We start from the raw sequence: 20,738 nt of genomic DNA, 5'->3' as shown, positions 1-20,738 counted from the left end.
GGCATAGAGGACATTAAAACAAACATAAACCATCGAGAAGTAGCAGTATCGGTACTGATGGATGGTTTAAAAGAATCATTAAAGACTAGGGTACAGACCACACAACCATGTTGGCGAGGTCTGTCTGTGGCTACTTTGAGAGAGGCTGCTATTGATCACGATAGGAACATCACCAGACACAGGGAACAACAAAGTGATAAGTTAATGGCCGTAAGTATACAGGCCCTGACCACAAGGCAGCCTTTGTTTGTATCACCAAACCCTGTGGGTAAGTCAAGTGTGGTTACTTGTTATTCTTGTCATAAACAGGGACACATGGCACGAGATTGTAGAGTAAAGAATGTACGAAACTCATACCAACCCCCTAGACAACGACACGACACACGACATTGGGAGCAAGGTCCGCAGAAACGGAGTTATGAGCCACATGCAGGGGTAACAAAAAGATACCCCCCAAACAGAGATTGGCAAAACTCTGGTAGTTCCCAGCTAACTCCCTCACAAGTAGTTGCTGCCAGCGGGATTCAGGGAGGTCACCATACCCAATAGTGGTGTGGCCATACCTGTAATCTGCAGCCAGTAAAATTGATTGCAAGCCTTGGAAGTGAACCAGAAATTGCAATCAATGTAGCTGGTAAATCATTAAACTTTCTTGTAGACACAGGGGCGGCCAAATCAGTGATAAATTCGACAGTGGGCATGAGGACCACTGGTAGGACAATTCCAGCCGTGGGAGTAACAGGAGTAGTCCAGCATTACCCTGTTAGCAAACCAGCAGAGATTACAATGGGCCTTTACATACCAAGCATTCCTTTTTGCTGGCTGCATCGGCACCGACCAATCTCCTGGGAAGAGACTTACTGTGTAAAATGGGGTGCGTCATTTATTGTACTCCTGAAGGTGTATTCTTGGACATACCTGAGAATCACGCTCAGGAAGTACGAGACATGTTAGACTCCCCGTCAAAATTAATGTCACATACCATTATGACAAATAGGACTCCCTCCCAAGTAGAAGAAATGACATCTCAGATACCAGAGTCACTTTGGACAAAAGATGGACAGGACACTGGATTAATGGCAAACGTAGCTCCGGTAGTTGTACAAGTAAAAGATGGTAGGATAGCTCCAAAAATACCACAGTACCCTCTGAAGCCAGAGGTGGAGTTAGGAGTTTACCCAGTAATAGAGCGCTTGCTACAACAGGGCATTCTGGTAAGAACGTCCAGCACTGCTAATAGTCCCATCTTCCCTGTGAAAAAGAGTGGGGGGAGGGGTTACCGGCTAGTGCAGGATCTAAGGGGGATTAACAAAATAGTTGAGAGTCAGTTCCCCGTAGTGCCAAATCCAGCTGTCATCCTAATGCAAATCCCTCCCACTGCGAAATTTTTCACTGTTATTGACCTCTGCTCCGCTTTCTTTTCGGTACCTCTGCACCCTGACAGTCAATATTTGTTTGCATTCACATACAGAGGAGTCCAATACACATGGACTCGATTACCACAAGGATTCATAGATAGCCCAAGTATATTTTCTCAGGCTTTGCATGATTGTTTACAGTCTTTCCAACCAGTGAGTGGATCAGTATTAATACAGTACGTGGATGATCTACTACTGTGTTCTGATTCATTGGAGGCATCCCTGAAGGATACGAAACAGCTCCTGTTTCATCTTTCAGACACAGGACACAAGGTTTCCAAAGACAAGTTGCAATTATGCCAAACTAAGGTAAAATATTTGGGACACTCTTTAACACAAGGACTGAGACACCTGACCGCTGATAGAATTCAAGCAATTAGAGACATGACTCTGCCACAAACCCAGCAACAGATCAGAACATTTTTAGGAATGTGTGGGTATTGCCGTAACTGGATCCCAGGGTTTTCCATCCTAGCGTTACCCTTGCAGGAAATGGTCTCCTCAAACAAACCTGATCGGATTTCGCATACAGACGAGTCTGAGGCAGCATTTGAGAGACTTAAACAGTGCCTAACGCAGGCACCAGCATTAGGTATGCCGGACTATGGGAAACCCTTTGAACTATACGGAACAGAAAGTGCTGGTTGCGCGGCAGGCGTACTAACCCAAAAGCACGGTGATGCCAGCAGGCCAGTAGCATATTACAGCGCTCAGCTAGACACGGTAGCGCGATCCCTCCCCACATGCTTGCGAAGCGTTGCTGCGATAGCATTGCTAGTAACGAAAAGCGAAGACGTCGTGCTAGGTCACAACCTCACAATTCATACACCACATGCAGTGTCAGCCTTGTTAAATTCTGCCCAAACCAGGCACGTCTCATCAGCGCGGTTTACAAGATGGGAATTGGCACTAATGGCCCCCGTAAACATCACCATAAGGAGATGCAGTGCATTAAATCCTGCAACATATCTCCCAAGTGTGTCTGGACAGACACAAAGGGTGGAGGATGAGAGTACTGGGGAAGGAGGATTTAATACAAAGGAAGACACTCATGATTGTATGGAATATTTGGCCCAAAATTTTACCGCAAGGCCTGACATCAGTGACAACCCACTGGAAGATGCAGAACTTACGTTCTACACGAACGGTAGTTGTCATAGACAGTCAGACTCGGGAGACTTGTGTACTGGATACGCAGTCGTAGATGACCAAGGCACCATAGAAGCGGAACCGCTAGGCCCACCTCACTCAGCCCAGGTTGCTGAACTGGTCGCCCTAACCAGAGCATGTGAATTGGCTAAGGGCAAATCAGCCAATATCTACACCGATTCTAGATACGCATTCGGGGTAGTCCATGATTTCGGAGCCCTATGGCGCCTCAGAAATTTCATGACGGCAGCTGGTACACCGGTAGCGCATGCAGCTCACATAAAAAGGCTTCTAACAGCGATACAGGAACCCGACAGAGTGGCTGTTATCAAATGTAAAGCACACACATATAGCCAAGACCCAGTATCACTTGGTAACAGCCGAGCAGACGAAGCAGCTAAGTTAGCAGCTGCTACCCCCAGACAGACAGACACCACACAACTGATGGTATTTAATACCATCAACACACAGAAGTTGTGTGAGATGCAAAATTTGTGTTCCACACAGGAAAAGGTAGTCTGGAAGGCAAAGGGATATGGCCAGGAGTCCTCAGGACTCTGGACGGATGGACATGGTAAACCAGTGGCCCCCAGAGCATACCTTCCATGTTTGGCTGAAGCAGCTCACGGGCTGACTCATCTAGGCAAGGAAGGGATGTGCAAGTTGGTAAGAGCATATTGGTGTGCCCCAGGATTCTCTTCTCATGCGAGTAAAAGAGCCATGTCATGCCTTACCTGTTTGAGAAAGAATATTGGAAAGGCAATACCTACAGAACCATCCCATATCCCACCTGCCGGCGGCCCTTTCCAGGTAATACAGATTGACTACATTCAATTACCCCCTTGTCGAAATTTGAAATATGTACTTGTTTGTATAGATGTTTTTTCAAATTGGGTCGAAGCATTTCCGGCGGCCACAAATACCGCTATGTTTACTGCTAAGAAAATTGTGCAGGAATTTGTATGTAGATATGGTATCCCCAGAATTATCGAAAGTGATAGGGGTACCCATTTTACAGGTGATGTCTTTCAGGGAATGTGTAAATTGATGGGAATTGATAGCAGGCTGCACACTCCATACCGTCCACAGGCGAGTGCGAAAGTGGAAAGAGTGAACAGCACTATTAAAAATAAACTGAGTAAAGTGATGGCAGAGACAGGATTGACATGGCCAGAAGCTTTACCCATTGTACTGTACAGCATCAGAACCACTCCCAGGTCCCCTCTTAATCTGTCTCCCTTTGAAATCTTGTTTGGTCGACAACCGCATGTTATGATTAACCCTCAGGATGATTTGAAGTGTAACAATGAAGTGACTGTAAAATACTTGATTAACATGAGTAAACAGTTAAGGAATCAAAATGATAATCTGAAGTTAGTGATTCCTGATTTACCAGATAGTAATTGTCATGACATTGAACCTGGGGATTATGTAATGATACGGAATTTTCTACGCTCAGGTTGCCTTATTGACAGATGGGAAGGACCATACCAGGTCTTATTGACTAGCACTACAGCATTGAAGGTTGCTGAGAGAGAGACTTGGGTTCATTCGTCCCACTGTAAGAAGGTCGTTGATCCAGAGAAGTCCTGTGATAAGGAACAGACGGTAGAGGTTGTATCACTAGAGTGTCTGTTCCAGGAGGACTAAGGCGGCACCTGAGCATCGAGAACCACAAGATCAAAAGCAGTTGTCGATCCCCTGTTCCCTTTTATTGTTTTTCTCCAACTTCCCATCCCATCTCCCTCAATTATTTTTTTTCCCCCTCTCATTCTTCTTCGTCTCCTCCTATAAGATGGACTTGCCCCAAGAGACTGTGATCCGGATTTTCCTGTTGACCATGATGTTGACCAGAGCAGTCTGTTCCGGCGAGAGTACCATGGAGGTCGAGAGAGGTTCTGGAATGGGTTCTGATGATAAAGATGGAGGCGTAGTTTTCCAAGAACAACTTAACCAACAAGTAAAGGCGAGTATCAGAAAACGATCCGATAGCATTGACCATAGAAGGAATTGTGAAGGATTGTTAGCTGAAGAAAACTGTATCTGTAGGCTCTGTAACAATGTCATTGAGGATGGGTGCATTAAGAAATGCCAATCCAGTTTTAATATCCATATGGACCGGCATCCATTGAGTGACTATCACTCCTTAGTGGGTAATGTGTTAAACAAAACAGATTGTTGGGTATGCTCTCAAGTACCTCAGGGTCATAGCAAATCAGGGCTAGTACCATTTCCTTTAACGATAGAGGAGGTACTTGAGTTAAATGGTGGGAGACCGGTGGACCGGAGGTTTAATATCTCCAGCCCTCCTAGTTTGAAGCTCCACCAATACCATGTGGATAGGTCCCTATTATGTTTCAACATCTCCAATCCCCGAAAGCCGGGAAATTGGGAAGTGTCCTGGAGTAACCACACCATGACCTTTTCGCATAGAGCAGATAGAATGCCTACAGATACAGAGCTTGTACGCCACATAGCCAGTAGAGGAAAATCTTTCCGGTATAGGTATACCTTAGGAAATAGGATTACTAGAGTTGGAGAGGTATCACCAGGATACTGTGCACATATCGTACAACCTGATACGTGTACTAAGCAGATGGAAGAATTAGGGTTAGGAGATTTCACATGGAAGGTGTGTAATATGGTTATGTCCTACTCCGTCCCATATGTTCTCCCCGATGATGCATATTTCATATGCGGGAGAAAGGCGTACAAGTGGCTTGCCCCAAACTCTGAAGGATTGTGTTATATTGGAAAAGTACTGCCTGAAGTAATGACTGTATCACATGACAAAATGAAAGACATACACCGTGGTGCCCAAGCTCCTTATACTCACACCCATTACGAGCACGTTGTTAAAAGGCACCTGATAGAGAAGACAGAGCATCCGGCCTCTGATCTGATAAGTGAATCCACCGGGATTCAATTCTTAATCGCGTTAGATTTCACCCGCACCGCTAGAGGAGTGCTGAATTATAAATACATATCGGCGCTCGCAAATTTGTTAGATAATATCACTGAAATGTATGATGACACGTTTAGGTATACTGGAAGGGAACTTCAAGCTTACAAAACAGAACTGGTACAGCATAGAATGGTTCTCAATTACCTCACAGCAGTGACAGGCGGATATTGTGTCACACTGGCAACACAATACGGCGTGAAATGTTGCACATATATTACGAATAGCACCGAGGATCCGGTCGAGGTCATAGACCAAAAGATGGACGATATTCTCCAACTGAAGTGGGAATTTCGCAGGAGACACAATCTCACTCTTGCTGCTGTAGGTAATGAGCTGACTGGTTGGGTGTCATGGTTGAACCCGCGAAATTGGTTTTCTGGTTTAGGAGACTGGGCTCAAGGAGTCATAATGGATGTTGGGAAGTTTCTCCTATGTATCTTAGGTGTTGTCATATCGATTGGATTGATATTTAAATGCGGTCAGGCTTTAATGAAGTGCAAACATAGTACAAGAGTGATGAGTTTAAGGAGTGAGGAAACTGTAATTCCAATAGACTTGATTTATGACCCAAATGTAGAAACAATGATGTGATGAAAATACGATTTCTACGGTCCGTTTCTTTCACCTGTTTTTCCGTTTTTCTCCAAGGTAACAAGACCCACTTGGACGAGGAATTTGATGAGCCGATATACAGACAACAGAGGGATTAAAGAAGAAGTTTGACAACCTGATACACAGATTTTTGATGAACTATGCCATGGATCCCCAGTTTCCCTAGAAATTTTAAAATTACGCTAGCCCAACACTTTTGTAAATCTATGGACATTGACAGCTTTGCTCGCACCTTATGAGCAAAAGCACAAAGAAGACTGCATTCAACAGACACCAAACAAGACCTCAATCGACGACTGTACATTTACCTGACATAGAATACCACCGCATTTACCGTAATTATGTATTTTCTTCATTTCTACAACCCTCAGGTAATGACACACATAGTCGATAGGGAATACAGGCACAGATATCAGCAATCACATATCTCCCCCATTCATGTATCATCAACTAAAATGTGCTCCCCCATTTTGTTACAACCAAAGCCGAAAAGAGCTCGGTAAAGTTTGACAGCCCATCCACAGACCCGTACCACGGGATAAGAAGGAATTCAAATGTATACTTCGCAATACCTCGAAGCTTGATTTAAAACACGTACGGCACGATGATACATGACCCCCAAGCACGGATTCATACACACATGCTTCTGCTATCTCACTAGGTCATACCCTTTTCCTACCTCCTCCTCTCCTCCCTTACCCAACCATGTAAATGTATTAACCCCTAACATATATTTTTCTCTTTTTGAAATGTTTTCAGGAAGTGGCAGTTATTGTTGACTGCCAAAGGGTGGACTGTCAAAGTCAGAAAAATATCTCTATGCACACTACCATATTTGCACCTCACACAGGTCCGTGCTGCGCATGCGTACGCTCTCCCGTACGTGCGCATACTCACAGTCGCGGGCACCCGCAGGCGCACGGTATGCGTATTTACGGTAGAGTTTATGTGATTGTAGCGTGCGACTCAATCGTAACATATTTTCAGTAATAATGTATTTTGTAGATCATGGTCCCTTTGATAGATTCTGAAAGTTTGGTTAATATAGAATGTTCATGAACAGAGAAATCCCTCTTTGTTTGATACGAAGGGTCAGACAGGAGTAATACAGTGGTGTTTAGTATCCATCGGAAGAATATTTAATTAGAAATATTCCGGTGTTGGTTTGAAGCAGATCAATCGCTCGTGCGAATAGTTATGGACATAAGAAGTTTATGAACATTTACTTTATTTGCACTTTATTACCCATGCGGCGGGAAACCCAGTTTCCCTCCCACCTGAGCTGTTGGAAATAGTCACAGCCCACCTGTATGAATCAACCTATGACCTTTTGTTATAATGCGAAGCCGAATTCCTGTGTCCAATGAACAATGAGATTGTAGGGACCATTGAATTGCATTGTGTGTGGGGCATAAATAGGGAGGCCGATCACATCCAGCTCTTACTCTTCATCGGTTATCATTGCTGAAAATCGGGAGCTGGATGTCCAGAGGCGCATGCGATCGTTTCCTTTGTGCGTAAGTTTTTCTCCGTAATCATACTGTTTCTCTCTTGTTATTATGGGCCATATCTCTCTCTCTCTCTTCTCTTTCTCTCATTCTTCTCTTAAACTTAATTGTATTGTATTTACTGTGTAGTTACCTGGTTAGTTTGTCTCTGTTATATTGTAGTGTATGATTTGTATTTGTATTAATTCTTTTGCAAGTTTATCATTCAAAATATATACATATTAGGCGTTGGACCCTAAGCCCAGGTATCAGTGTATTTCTTATAGTGTCTAGTATTCTCAGAGCGTCGGTGACGCTCAAACAGCTTTTAAGGTAATAAGGTTATACTGTGTTGCATTTACACTCTAACATTACACTAAGGTTTTACTTCACAATACACTGTTTATGGTTTAGATACGAAGGTTTAATATAGTGAGCGTCAGCACCGCTGGTGATCTCCTCGTGGTCCTGAGCGTCCGCTACGCTATAGCGAATCATTACGTTAGTCAACAGCCAATAACGTGCCTGCCTGTGATCTCTTGGCCGTGAGTGAACGTGACGCTTGAGCGTCTCGATCACGGCAAAGCGATTGTTACGCAACCAGCGTACCCTTACGGTACTTCATACGCAAATAGCGTACAGTGTTCTTAGACCTCATAAAGGGTATTATATACGATAAATATTTAGCTTTATCAGGTGCCACAAGGGTTCCTCAGCGCCCAAATACAGAGTACATAAACAAATAATCAAAACAGGAAAAGAGCAACTTACAGTTGAAGAAAATATAGGACAAGTACAGGGTTAATAAACAGCTACAAAAGCAGATGACACTGAAATAAGTATCAGGTGGCAGAAGACTGATGGAGTTGTTGCAGTTGAAGATTATTAAAGTAAGAGAAAGGATAAGCACATGAGAGCTTACATTCTAAAGGTGAGGGGTAGACAGACAGTGGTGACACAGACGGGGTACATAGAGAGCATGGAACAGAGGGTTAGGATGAAATCTGGCTGGGTATGGTGAAGAAGTAGGTCTTGAGAGCCCGTTTGAAGTTTTGTAGAGAGGTGGAGAGTCTGAGGGGGAGAGGTAGGGAATTCCAGAGAATTGGAGCAGCACATAAAAAATCTTGGAGGTAGGAGTGGGAGGAAGTAATCAAAAGACAGGAGAGTAGGCGAGCATTAGCAGAGCGAAGAGGACGGGTGGGAGTGTAAGGGGAGATAAGGTCAGAGATGTAAATGGGAGAGGAGTGGGTGAGGGCTTTGTAAGTGAGTGTGAGAAGCTTGAAATGGATTCTGAAAGGGAAGGGGAGCCAGTGAAGGTCATGTAGGAGAGGAGAGGTGGACATAGTGCGTTTAGTGAGGAAAATGAGCCGGGCAGCAGCATTGAGGATAGATTGGAGTGGAGAGAGGTATTTGTCAGGAATGCCAGATAGGAGGAGTTTACAGTAGTCCAGTCTGGAGATGACCAGTGAGTGGATAAGGGTCTTAGTAGCATCCTGGGTCAGAAAGGGTCTGATCCTGGAAATATTTTTTAGATGAAAACGGCAGGTTTGTGAGAGGTGCTAAATGTGTGGTTTGAAGGAGAGGGAGGAGTCAAGAATTACTCCAAAACAGCGCACTTGGGGGCTAGAGGAGATAGTAGTGCCATCAATAGATAATGAGATTGTGGGATGTGAGGTTATGCGGGAGGTAGGGAAGATGTTCAGCTCAGTCTTATACATGTTAAGTTTAAGAAAGCGCTGGGACATCCAAACAGAGATAGCAGAGACAATATATAAAAAGTGCAGTAGCGGTGAATTAGATGCACACTAAGAGCTGCTTACTAGTAACAACTCTTCGCAGGTTTCCTTCACCCTTCACCCACAAGTGTAAATAGCAATAAAAAAGCAGAGGGGTTACTTAACTAGCGCTCCTTGATATTCTGTTCTTAATTAGATTTCATCAATGACTTCCTCATTGTGGAGGGAATCAATATGCAAATGAGAAAAAAATCCATATAGTGAAGTGTAGTTTAATACATGATTAAAAATACATAATTAAAAACACAAACAAATTTATCCATAAAAAACATGCAGTAGCCCTTTAAGTGGCAGTCCTTCAGATATCCAATTTAGAGAAGAATTACCGGAGGTGTTGGAACTGAAACAGTTCAATTATAGCATGAAAGTCCGTGGGAAATAATTCCCGGGATGTCCCCACAGGCAAGCAGCTATCCTGGTAATCTCCGCTGTTCTGGATAAACTTGGGGCGCCAAATATCCACCAACACGTTTCCACCCTTTTGCTAGTGTCTTTTTCAAGGTGCAAGTAACAACTGGTAATGGCTCTGCTTTTCCGGTTATTTAAATCCATACTGACCAATCCCGGCACTCCATCCTCAGCTGAACCCTATACATATGTAAACTAATTGTCCCATGGTTCTCTTGCCGGGAATGGAGCACGTCTCTAACCTACGTCATGTGTAGTTATGACAACCGCGACTCCTCCGTGATCCGCGTCTAGCTATCGCTATGGCAACCCGAACTTCCTCCTCTCGTTGACGTCATTTCCCATCCGTCTTCACTCACAATATTGAAAGTAATGGTGGGTTTCTTTCATGTTAAACGTTCATAAAATAAAGTCAAGACATTCTTCAAGGTATCAGTTTCATATGTAGAAAAAGTATATAGTAAACAAAAAGTGAAATTAAAATCCTTTGTATAGAGCGTCACGTCACTTCCGGTGACATTTTGGCAATAAATATCAGACTGACAGGTTCTAAAATAATGTATCAAACATACTGTCATTCATAAAATAAAATCCAAATTCAAAGCATCGATTTCATATATCAAAAAACTATATAATAAACAGAAGTGAAATTAAAATCCTTTATATAGAGCGTCGCACCATTTCCGTGACGTTTTAGCAATAAATATCAGACTAACAGGTTCTGGAATAATACATAAAACATACTGTTTTAGCCCTAATATATATTAAAAATAAATAAAAAAATACTAAAAGCATCTTCCAAGATAAAAACTAAAGTGACGGTGAAACATATAAAAGCTCAGGGCAGACCCAACGAATAAAATACTTAATTAATTAGATATCTTGTTAAAAGAATATGAACAAAATGGTACTTTGGAGGAAAAATAAGTTAAGTTCCTGCTTAATAATGAACCAGTAATTCCAGTCCTTTACATCCTGCCCAAAATACACAAAGATCCAGTGAACCAACCCGGAAGACCTATCGTATCCGGTATTGGGTCGATAACATCGAATTTGTCGGAGTTCATTGAGCATTACCTACAGCCACTAGTGGCCAAATATCCATCTCACTTGAAGAACACTAGAGACTTCCTTAATGTTATTGAAAAAAATAATTGGGAAGAAGGATATATTATGGTAGCGGCAGATGTCCGCTCACTTTACACTATTATTGCACACCAAAAAGGCCTACAAGCAATATCCAAAGCACTAATTCGGAGTGGATTAGGTGAGTCCTTACAAGATTTTATCAAGAAAGGAGTCCAGTTTATTTTAGAGAATAATTATTTTTCATTTAATGGGACTTTTTATCAGCAAGAAGTCGGTACAGCCATGGGCACCAGGTTTGCTCCAAGTTATGCCAACATATTCATGGGACAGTGGGAGGAAACTACCATTTGGGATCACTGTCCCTATGGAGCAAACCTGGTGTCCTGGAGAAGGTATATAGATGACATCTTTTTTATTTTGAAAGGAGGTGAGGAAAAACTTAATGAATCTTTTAGTTATTTAAATACTAATGATCTTAATATTGTTTTTTCTTATGAAAGTAGTAAAGAAACAATGAATTTTTTAGACGTGACAGTGTTTTTAGATCAGGAACAGCTGCAAACAAAGAATTTTAATAAACCAACAGACTCAGGGGCATACATTCAGGCGTCTAGTTGCCATCACCCAGATTGGCTGGTTTCAATCCCAGATGGACAATTCAGACACCTGAAACGGAATTGCACAAATACGGAACTTTATCAGATACAAGCAGAAGAGCTGAAACATAAATTTGAAGCCTCAGGTTATACTACTGAAAAATTAGAATACACAAAAAACTATGTAGCAGGTATAGACAGGAAAGAACTCCTAGAACCTAAAAGGATTAAAGATACACAAACAACCTCAAAATATGACTGGGCATTTGTGACCACATTTAACAGCCAGTATAAAGTTGTGGAAAAAACATTAAGAAAACATTGGGGAATATTAAGAAAAGATCCAGTGATAGGCACGTTACTACCAAAAAATCCTAAATGTATTTTCAGAAAGGCACCCACAATTAAAACATGCCTGGTGAAGAGTACACAACCTCCAAAAAAAACAATGTGTACGATAAAGGTTTTTTCGATGTGGCTTGTGTTTAGGCTGTAGGGGTATAAAAGGAGATGGTAGTAAAATCACCGAACTAAACATCAATAAAAAACTTTTTAAAATAAACGATTTTATTACATGCAACACTTCTAATATCGTGTACGCTGTTGAGTGTACATGTGGACTGTGGTACATAGGCCGCACGTCTAGATCACTCAAAATAAGAATAGGCGAGCACCTTAAGATGGGTACACACTAATAGGTATATCTGCAGATCAATTGATCTGCAGATATATCTATGGACGGATCGGGCAGTGTGCTGTGCATACACACTGCCCGATCCGTCGGGGACTGACGTCATGAACTGGGCAGGCGTGTACACACACCCGCCCAGTTCAGCTGTCAATCACCGCCGGCCGCCGCAGCTTGTGTACGGGCGGTCGGCCGACCGCCCCGTACACAAACAGCGGCGCGCCAATATATCAGTAGATATATTGGCCGTCGGCTGTGCTGCGCAGCCGACGTGATACATCTGTGAACTACGGAGTTCACAGATGTATCGGCCGTACATACTGGCCGATGGTCCCGCGATATATCGCCCGTTCAAGAGAACGGCTGATATATCGACCAGTGTGTACGGGCCTTTAGAAATATAAAAAAGGGTCTGACCACTCATGCACTTTCTGAGCACTTTAGAGTCCAACATAATAGTTGTACATCAGGTATTAAACGTTTTTGTGGATTAAGACATATAAAGGGGTCGTGGAGAAGAAAGGATCTAGATAGGCAATTGGCAACAGCAGAAATGAAGGCAATATATGAACTAGGGACCCTCAAACCAGAGGGCCTTAATGCCGATTTTGAAGTTAAATGGTTTCTTTAGTTTTTATCTTGGAAGATGCTTTTAGTATTTTTTATTTATTTTTAATATATATTAGGGCTAAAACAGTATGTTTTATGCATTATTCCAGAACCTGTTAGTCTGATATTTATTGCTAAAACGTCACGGAAATGACGCAACGCTCTAGATAAAGGATTTTAATTTCACTTCTGTTTATTATATAGTTTTTCGATATATGAAATCGATGCTTTGAATTTGGATTTTATTTTATGAACGACAGTATGTTTTATACATTATTTTAGAACCTGTCAGTCTGATATTTATTGCCAAAATGTCACCGGAAGTGACGTGACGCTCTATACAAAGGATTTTAACTTCACTTTGTTTATTATATAGTTTACTATATACGAAATCGATGCTTTGAAGTATATTTGGCTTTTATGAACGACAGTATGTTTTATGCATTATTTTAGAACCTGTCAGTCTGATATTCATTGCTAAAAACGTCACCGGAAGTGACGTGACGCTCTATACAAAGGATTTTAATTTCACTTTTTGTTTACTATATAGTTTTTTTACATATGAAACTGATACCTTGAAGAATGTCTGGACTTTATTTTATGAACGTTTAACATGAAAGAAACCCACCATTACTTTCAATATTGTGAGTGAAGATGGACGGGAAATGACGTCAACGAGAGGAGGAAGTTCGGGTTGCCATAGCGATAGCTAGACGCGGATCACGGAGGAGTCGCGGTTGTCATGACTACACATGACGTAGGTTAGAGACGCGCTCCATTCCCGGCAAGAGAACCATGGGACAATTAGTTTACATATGTATAGGGTTCAGCTGAGGACGGAGTGCCGGGATTGGTCAGTATGGATTTAAATAACCGGAAAACAGAGCCATTACCAGTTGTTACTTGCACCTTGAAAAAGACACTAGCAAAAGGGTGGAAACGCGTTGGTGGATATTTGGCGCCCCAAGTTTATCCAGAACACCGGAGATTACCAGGATAGCTGCTTGCCTGTGGGGACATCCCGGGAATTATTTCCCACGGACTTTCATGCTATAATTGAACTGTTTCAGTTCCAACACCTCCGGTAATTCTTCTCTAAATTGGATATCTGAAGGACTGCCACTTAAAGGGCTACTGCATGTTTTTTATGGATAAATTTGTTTGTGTTTTTAATTATGTATTTTTAATCATGTATTAAACGATACTTCACTATATGGATTTTCTTCTCATTTGCATATTGATTCCCTCCACAATGAGGAAGTAATTGATGAAATCTAATTAAGAACAGAATATCAAGGAGCGCTAGTTAAGTAACCCCTCTGCTTTTTTATTGCTAGAGATAGCAGAGAGACAGTTGGAGATTCGAGTGAGGAAAGCAGGGGAGAGGTCCAGAGAGGAAAGTTAGATTTGCGTGTCATCAGCATAGAGATGATATTGGAAATCAAAAGATCTAATGAACTTACCTAGTGAGGATGTATAGAGAGAGAAAAAAAGAGGACCAAGAACAGAGCCTTGGGGTACACCTACAGTTAGTGGAAGTGAGGGGGAGGTGGAGTCATGAGAGGAGACAGAAAATGAACAGTCAGAGAGGTAGGAAGACAGCCAAGAGAGGGCACTATCATGCAAACCGATGGAGTGAAGGATTTGCAGTAGGAGAGGGTGGTCCACAGTGTCAAAAGCAGCAGAGAGATCAAGAAGAATAAGTAGAGAGTAGTGGCTCTTAGATTTAGCAGCATGGAGGTCATTACAGACTTTTGTAAGGGCAGTTTCAGTGGAGTGCAGAGGACGGAAGCCAGACTGGAATGGGTCAAGCAGTGAGTGTGAGGAAAGAAAGGAAGTAAAGTGGTTGTAGACAATACGCTCAAGGAGTTTGGAGGCAAAAGAGAGAACAGAGATGGGTCAGTAGTTGGAGAAAGTGTTTGGATCAAGGTTTTTTAAGAATAGGAGAGATGAGTGCATGCTTGAAGGCAGAGAGGACAGTGCCTGATGAGAGGGAACGATTGAGAAGGTGGGAAAGATGGGAACAGGCAGAAGGAGAGAGGTAGCGGAGGAGTCGGTAGGGTATAGTTTTAAGAGGGGAGGTGGTAAGGGGAGAGGAACGAATGAGTGCCATGACTTCCTCACACCAGATGCATGGGAGAAAGATGTAAGAGTTGGTGAGAGGTATGGGGAAAGGTGGTAAGTTATGGGAGGAGGCTCATTGCTGATGGTCTGGTGTGGTGTGATGTGATGTGATGATCTGACGTATGGAGTCAATTTTGGACGTGAAGTAAGTGGCAAAGTCAAGAGCAGAGAGTGAGGAGTGGAGACGAGGTGGAGGTGGGCAGAGGAGTGAGTTGAGAGTGGCAAAGAGGCACTGGGGGTTGGAAGACTGGGAGGAGATGAGGTTCTTGAAGTATGACTGTTTAGCAAGGGAAAGGGCAGCACTGAAGGATGAGAACATAAATTTGAAATGGAGGAAGTCTGCCTTAGAGCGTGATTTCCTCCAGTGTCGCTCAGCAGTATATGAGCATTTTTGCAGATATCTGGTGCATTTAGTGTGCCAGGGTTGAGGTGTTAATTTGCGAGGGTGAATAGTGGTTGGTGGAGCAACAGAGTCAAGAGCAGAAGTAAGGGATGCATTGTATATGGAAGTGGCTTGTTCAGGGCATGAGAGAGACAGTATAGGAGAGAGAAGTGTGTCAAACAGGGAGGAAAGGAATGTGGTGTCAATAGCCTCAATGTTACGCTTAGTGATGGTAGCCTTAGGAGGTAAAGATGGGGAAGCAGAGAGAGATAGGTTAAAAGAGAGCTGGTGGTAGTCAGAGAGGGGAAATGGGGAGTTGGAAAAATCAGAAATATCACAAAGGCGTGTGAAGACCAGATCCAGTGAGCTCCCATTCACATGGGAGGGTGAGGAGGTCCACTGGGAGAGACCATGTGAAGAGGTGAGGTTAAGGAGTTTAAAGGCAGGGGATTGTGTGGGGATATCGAAGTGAGGAAGCCAGGAAGCAAAGTTGTCGATTAATTTCGAGGCAATGCCAGGGGGGGCGGTAAATGACAGCTACTCTACGATGGACTGGTTGGAAGATGCATATAGCAAGGACCTCAAATGTAGAGAATGTAAGGGACGTATTTATGTAATTAGCTGGTTCTATGTGTTCTCTCTCATATAATATTCCCTTAATGAGCCGCTGTACATATGATGCATCTAGTATTTGTTTACGTCATCTCCTTTTTGGTTAATCTGCAGCTGATTTATTAATTTGACTATATGTTGTTCTGAAGCTACATTGTTATAACGCTTTATTTACATCAACTTCCTGTCTATATGCACATGTGCTTGATCTCCATAGCAACTGCTGTTCCACGTCATAACCGGTTGCTATGCCAAAGCCCCTCGATGCTGGGTGGAAGTGGTGACGAAATCGGAACCCGAAGTGCTGACTCAGTCGGCCACAGAGACAGCGAGGAATGCATGGAGGTGTCATTTCACCTTTTGGGATATTTAGCGGTGACATGTGGTGGGGTGAGGCAGGTGAGGCAGAGCCTTTCCTGTCATACTTACGTTTGTGCCAGCATTTTGACTGTATAAAGTATAAGAAAAATACAAATAATTAGTTTGAAATATCTTTATTGCATTATTCTAATAATTTTTAAACTATTATGTTTATGTCTGACAAAGGAGTAAAATCTGAAACATCGCTAAAGTTATATAACGTGTGTTGTGCTTTGTGGATGAAAGCCCGCTTGCGTGCCTCTTTGCTACACTCCATATATGTAAATATATGCAGTATGAGTAGAGAATACATATAAAATTAGCTGCTGTGTGTGTCAGTAAAAATGCTATGTGCTTGCCCCGCAGGCTAAATTGATGACATCTAGAGATGCCGGTGCATTTTTTTTTACTAATATCATGTAGTGGTTGGGAATGTGTTTGTGCTAATGTCATCTGAACGAGCTTGTGTGTGTATTGATGTTATCTGGGTAGGGATTACCACCGATAGTTATTGGTCTTGGCATTGATGGTGGAGGCCCATTTGTTCTCCAACATCAATGCCAGAGACGCAGCAGTGTTTTGGAGGTTTTTTTTATGGCTATGGGGGCATTGTGCTTAGCCTTTCCATTGCGTCACTTAGTCACCATTCCTATCACTGATTAGTCTGCCAAGTCCCAAAGTACAAGCCCATCAATGGTTCAAAGTTCCAACATTGGCTTTCTGTCTGTGGTTAAAGCTATGACATCATTGATGGTGAATCCTTTGATGACCATCTCTTTATCTGGTGAAGGTGGGAAGAACCAGAATCTTTGGATCCTAATCCAGGTCAGAATATTAGATCAATTGCAGCTATTGTTATGGTTCTAAGGGCATAATTCAAGGTTGATTGCAAAAGGAAAATCTTCCTGTAATGGGCAAAACCATGTGCATTGCAGATGGGGAAAATCTAACGTGTGCAGAGAGAGTTAGGTTTGGGTAGGTTATTTTGTTTCTGTGCAGGGTAAATACTGGCTGCTTTATTTTTACACTTCGATTTAGATTTCAGTTTGAACACACCTCACCCAAATCTAACTCTCATGTTATATCTGCCCCACCTGCAATGCACATGATTTTGCCCATTAGAGGAATATTTTGCTTTTGCTATCAGCCTTGAATTAGGCCCTATGTTCGGATTCCAGAGCCCTGATAAATAAAGAAAATGAGTATTTGGCTGGGCCAAGTAGTAAAGGATAATTCAGACACCAAGTGAAGATATGCTGGATCTTCCATTCACATCTTTCCTATCAAGCTCTAAAGGAGGGGATACACACACGGAGAGATCTGTGCTTCATTTTTAAGCAATCTGACTAGATTGCTTAGAAATTAAGCACGGATCTCTCAGTGTGTATGCCCCATAGTGATAGCGATGCACGGCCCCAAGCGTCGCTATCGCCGGTACTAGATTGGCCTGCATGCAGGCCAAATCTAGTTAGATTGCTCATTTCACCATTGGGTGAAATGAGCATTCCCCCGTCCCGCCCCTCCCCCTTGCTAAGCACACAACGGGGGTCACTCCGAGTTGTTCGCTCGCAAGCTGCTTTTAGCAGCTTTGCACACTCTAAGCCGCCGCCTACTGGGAGTGAATCTTAGCTTATCAAAATTGCGAACGAAAGATTCGCAATATTGCGATAAGACATCTCTGTGCAGTTTCTGAGTAACTCGAGACTTACTCGACATCTGCGATCAGTTCAGTGCTTGTCGTTCCTGGTTTGACGTCACAAACACACCCAGCGTTCGCCCAGACACTCCTCCGTTTCTCCAGCCACTCCCGCGTTTTTCCCAGAAACGGTAGCGTTTTTTCGCACACACCCATAAAACGGCCAGTTTCCGCCCAGAAACACCCACTTCCTGTCAATCACATTACGATCACCAGAACGAAGAAAATACCGTGAGTAAAATTCCTAACTGCATAGCAAATTTACTTGGCGCAGTCGCAGTGCGGACATTGCACATGCGCATTAGCGACTAATCGCTCCGTTGCGACAAAAAAATAACAAGCGAACAACTCGGAATGACCCCCAACGTGCTGTGTGCTGAGTTGGGGAGAGATGTGTGCTGAGCGTTCTGTGCTAGATCGTTTAGCACACATCTCCCGGTGTGTAAGAAACCAGTTTACTTACAGGAGGTACAGTGTCAGTAAACTAGATTCAGAGCTTTAAAGGGTAGTATACACGGAGAGGTCAGTGCTTAAATTCTAAGCAATCTGACTAGATTGTGTATGCAAAAGTGGTAGTAGGTATTAAAATGTGGTGCTACCCAGTTGCTATTTAGGATACTTCAAATACAACGAAAAAGTAAAAAATATCAAAATGTATTACACTCTGTAGCATCCAAATCATGTAACTTATAAAATGACCACACAAAACAAAAACATATAGTTCAGGAGGAGTCATACCGGGGAATATGTTAGGGGGCAGCAGGTGGTGCCCATCACCCCTTGGACCAGAGGAGGATTTCCTGCCGCAGGAAAGACTTAAGATCTGGGAGATTATGCAGGGCAAGTCCCTGCATTCATCAACACCTGCTGCTCCTCAACGTGTTCCTCGGTAGGACTCCTCCTGAACTATATGTTTTTATTTTGTCCACACAATGCCTGTATGTGTGGTAATTTTATAAGTTACATGATTTGGATGCTACAGAGTGTAATACATTTTTATATTTTTTACTTTTTCGTTGTACCTGAAGTATCCTAAATCGCAACCAGGTAGCGCCACATTTTAATACCTACTACCACTTTTCCCATTTGTTCCAGTGGGGTTAGAGTACCTTTTTTGTTATTAAAAGGCCAGCTAACACCCAGTGAAGCACCCAGGGTATCTTGTCACCCATTGTATATTTAGATTGTGTATGCTTTATTGTACTTTTTTTTTTTAAATGCAAAACCAAAACCAGTCACATCATTTTTGCCAAACCAAAACTGGACAATGAATGAGAGCCAAAACAAGCAAAAATGGTCTGATGCACATCTGTAATTTAAATGCAGGTAAAAGGTCCATCTCATGGGCTTGTTATGGGAGTGTTGCAGAAGTGTCACTGAAGTGGTTGCATGCAGATTACACAGGTGCATAATTGCACGCATTGTAAACTGTGCTCATAAGGCAAATTTGCACCTATCATGGGGCTAGTGCAATTTTCACACCAAGTGGTATTACTGGATCTAAAGACCCCCAGATTGGGCATCTCAGTTCTTGCACACGCAGACCGATGCAGAAGGGCTGATACTAGCATTTGCATAATGTCACAGATGCTACTATTGCAAAAGACACTAAAGTAGTCACAACAGTGTACAACTCAGAATCAGGCCCTAATAGTCCATTTACATTTGTTGTGTTTGTGTAAGATTCAGTTGGACAACTCTCACAAATGGAATTTTTAAGTCCTGTGACTTGCCCATGTCTTATATGTATTTATTCATGCTTTCCACAAGATTTTCAATATTCTCCTTTAAAAAAAAATCAATGTCACTGATGTATGAATCATCTTACTTGGAAAGTGATACAAGTCAGCTGCACAGAATTGAAAGAATATCATTGACAATCAGATATAACCTCTCTGCTCTACTCCAGAATTAATTCTGTAGTATTTTAGTTTATTTTCTGTTATGCAACTTTATATATGATTTACGGAAGCTGCATCTTAAGTAAAGCTTGCTATAATGAGGTACCTCCAACATCCATAACAGACTTCATTAAAATGTGAGGTCAATGAAGTGGACAAAGAATGTGATTTTTAAATGCGCATGCACCATTAGGAAAAGTCTGGAGAACTCTCATTAAATATTTACATTACAATATACTGTATATTCAGTGTGTGAACTGTATCTAACAGACAGCAGATATCTTTATTTTGCAAAATAATATCTCATCGCTGCCTTTTGTCCATACCTGCTTCACCTCAGGCTAAACTCACGTCATAAAAATGAGTAGGTGTTACATATTGTACTCTGCATTGCATAGATGTGTTTTGGTTTTTTAGAAATCCAAACTCAACCGAATTTAGGGGATCTGAGTGGAACCGAGTCCAAATCCGGAGCTTCTCCTGTGTCGGAACTCGGATTAAGATCCGAATTTTGGGTTTTGGATTGCTTGTAATCCCTTGTGATTTCAGGTACCATTTCACATGGAGGAGTGTGGTCAAAATTGAATGGAAATTAATGTTAATGATGTTAATAATACTGTAGAAATAAAATATATCCAATTTACAAGATTTTAGCTTGGGTTTTTTTAATTCAAGAAATCTAAAAACAAATCTAAATCCGAACCAAAATATTTGAGTGTGGTTTTGCCAAAGCTGAAAAATAAAAAGCACTGAGGATGGTTTTGACAAAACCAAAACACAAGGGTCCGTGCACATCTCTAGTATTTCTGTGATTATCTTACTGTGTGGACATTTACTATCTTACTG

Source organism: Pseudophryne corroboree, chromosome 2 (assembly GCF_028390025.1).
Source record: "Pseudophryne corroboree isolate aPseCor3 chromosome 2, aPseCor3.hap2, whole genome shotgun sequence".
NCBI classification, from domain to species: Eukaryota; Metazoa; Chordata; class Amphibia; order Anura; family Myobatrachidae; genus Pseudophryne; species Pseudophryne corroboree.
The sequence above is the reverse complement of the archived record's forward strand: the minus strand, read 5'-3'. Positions refer to the sequence as shown.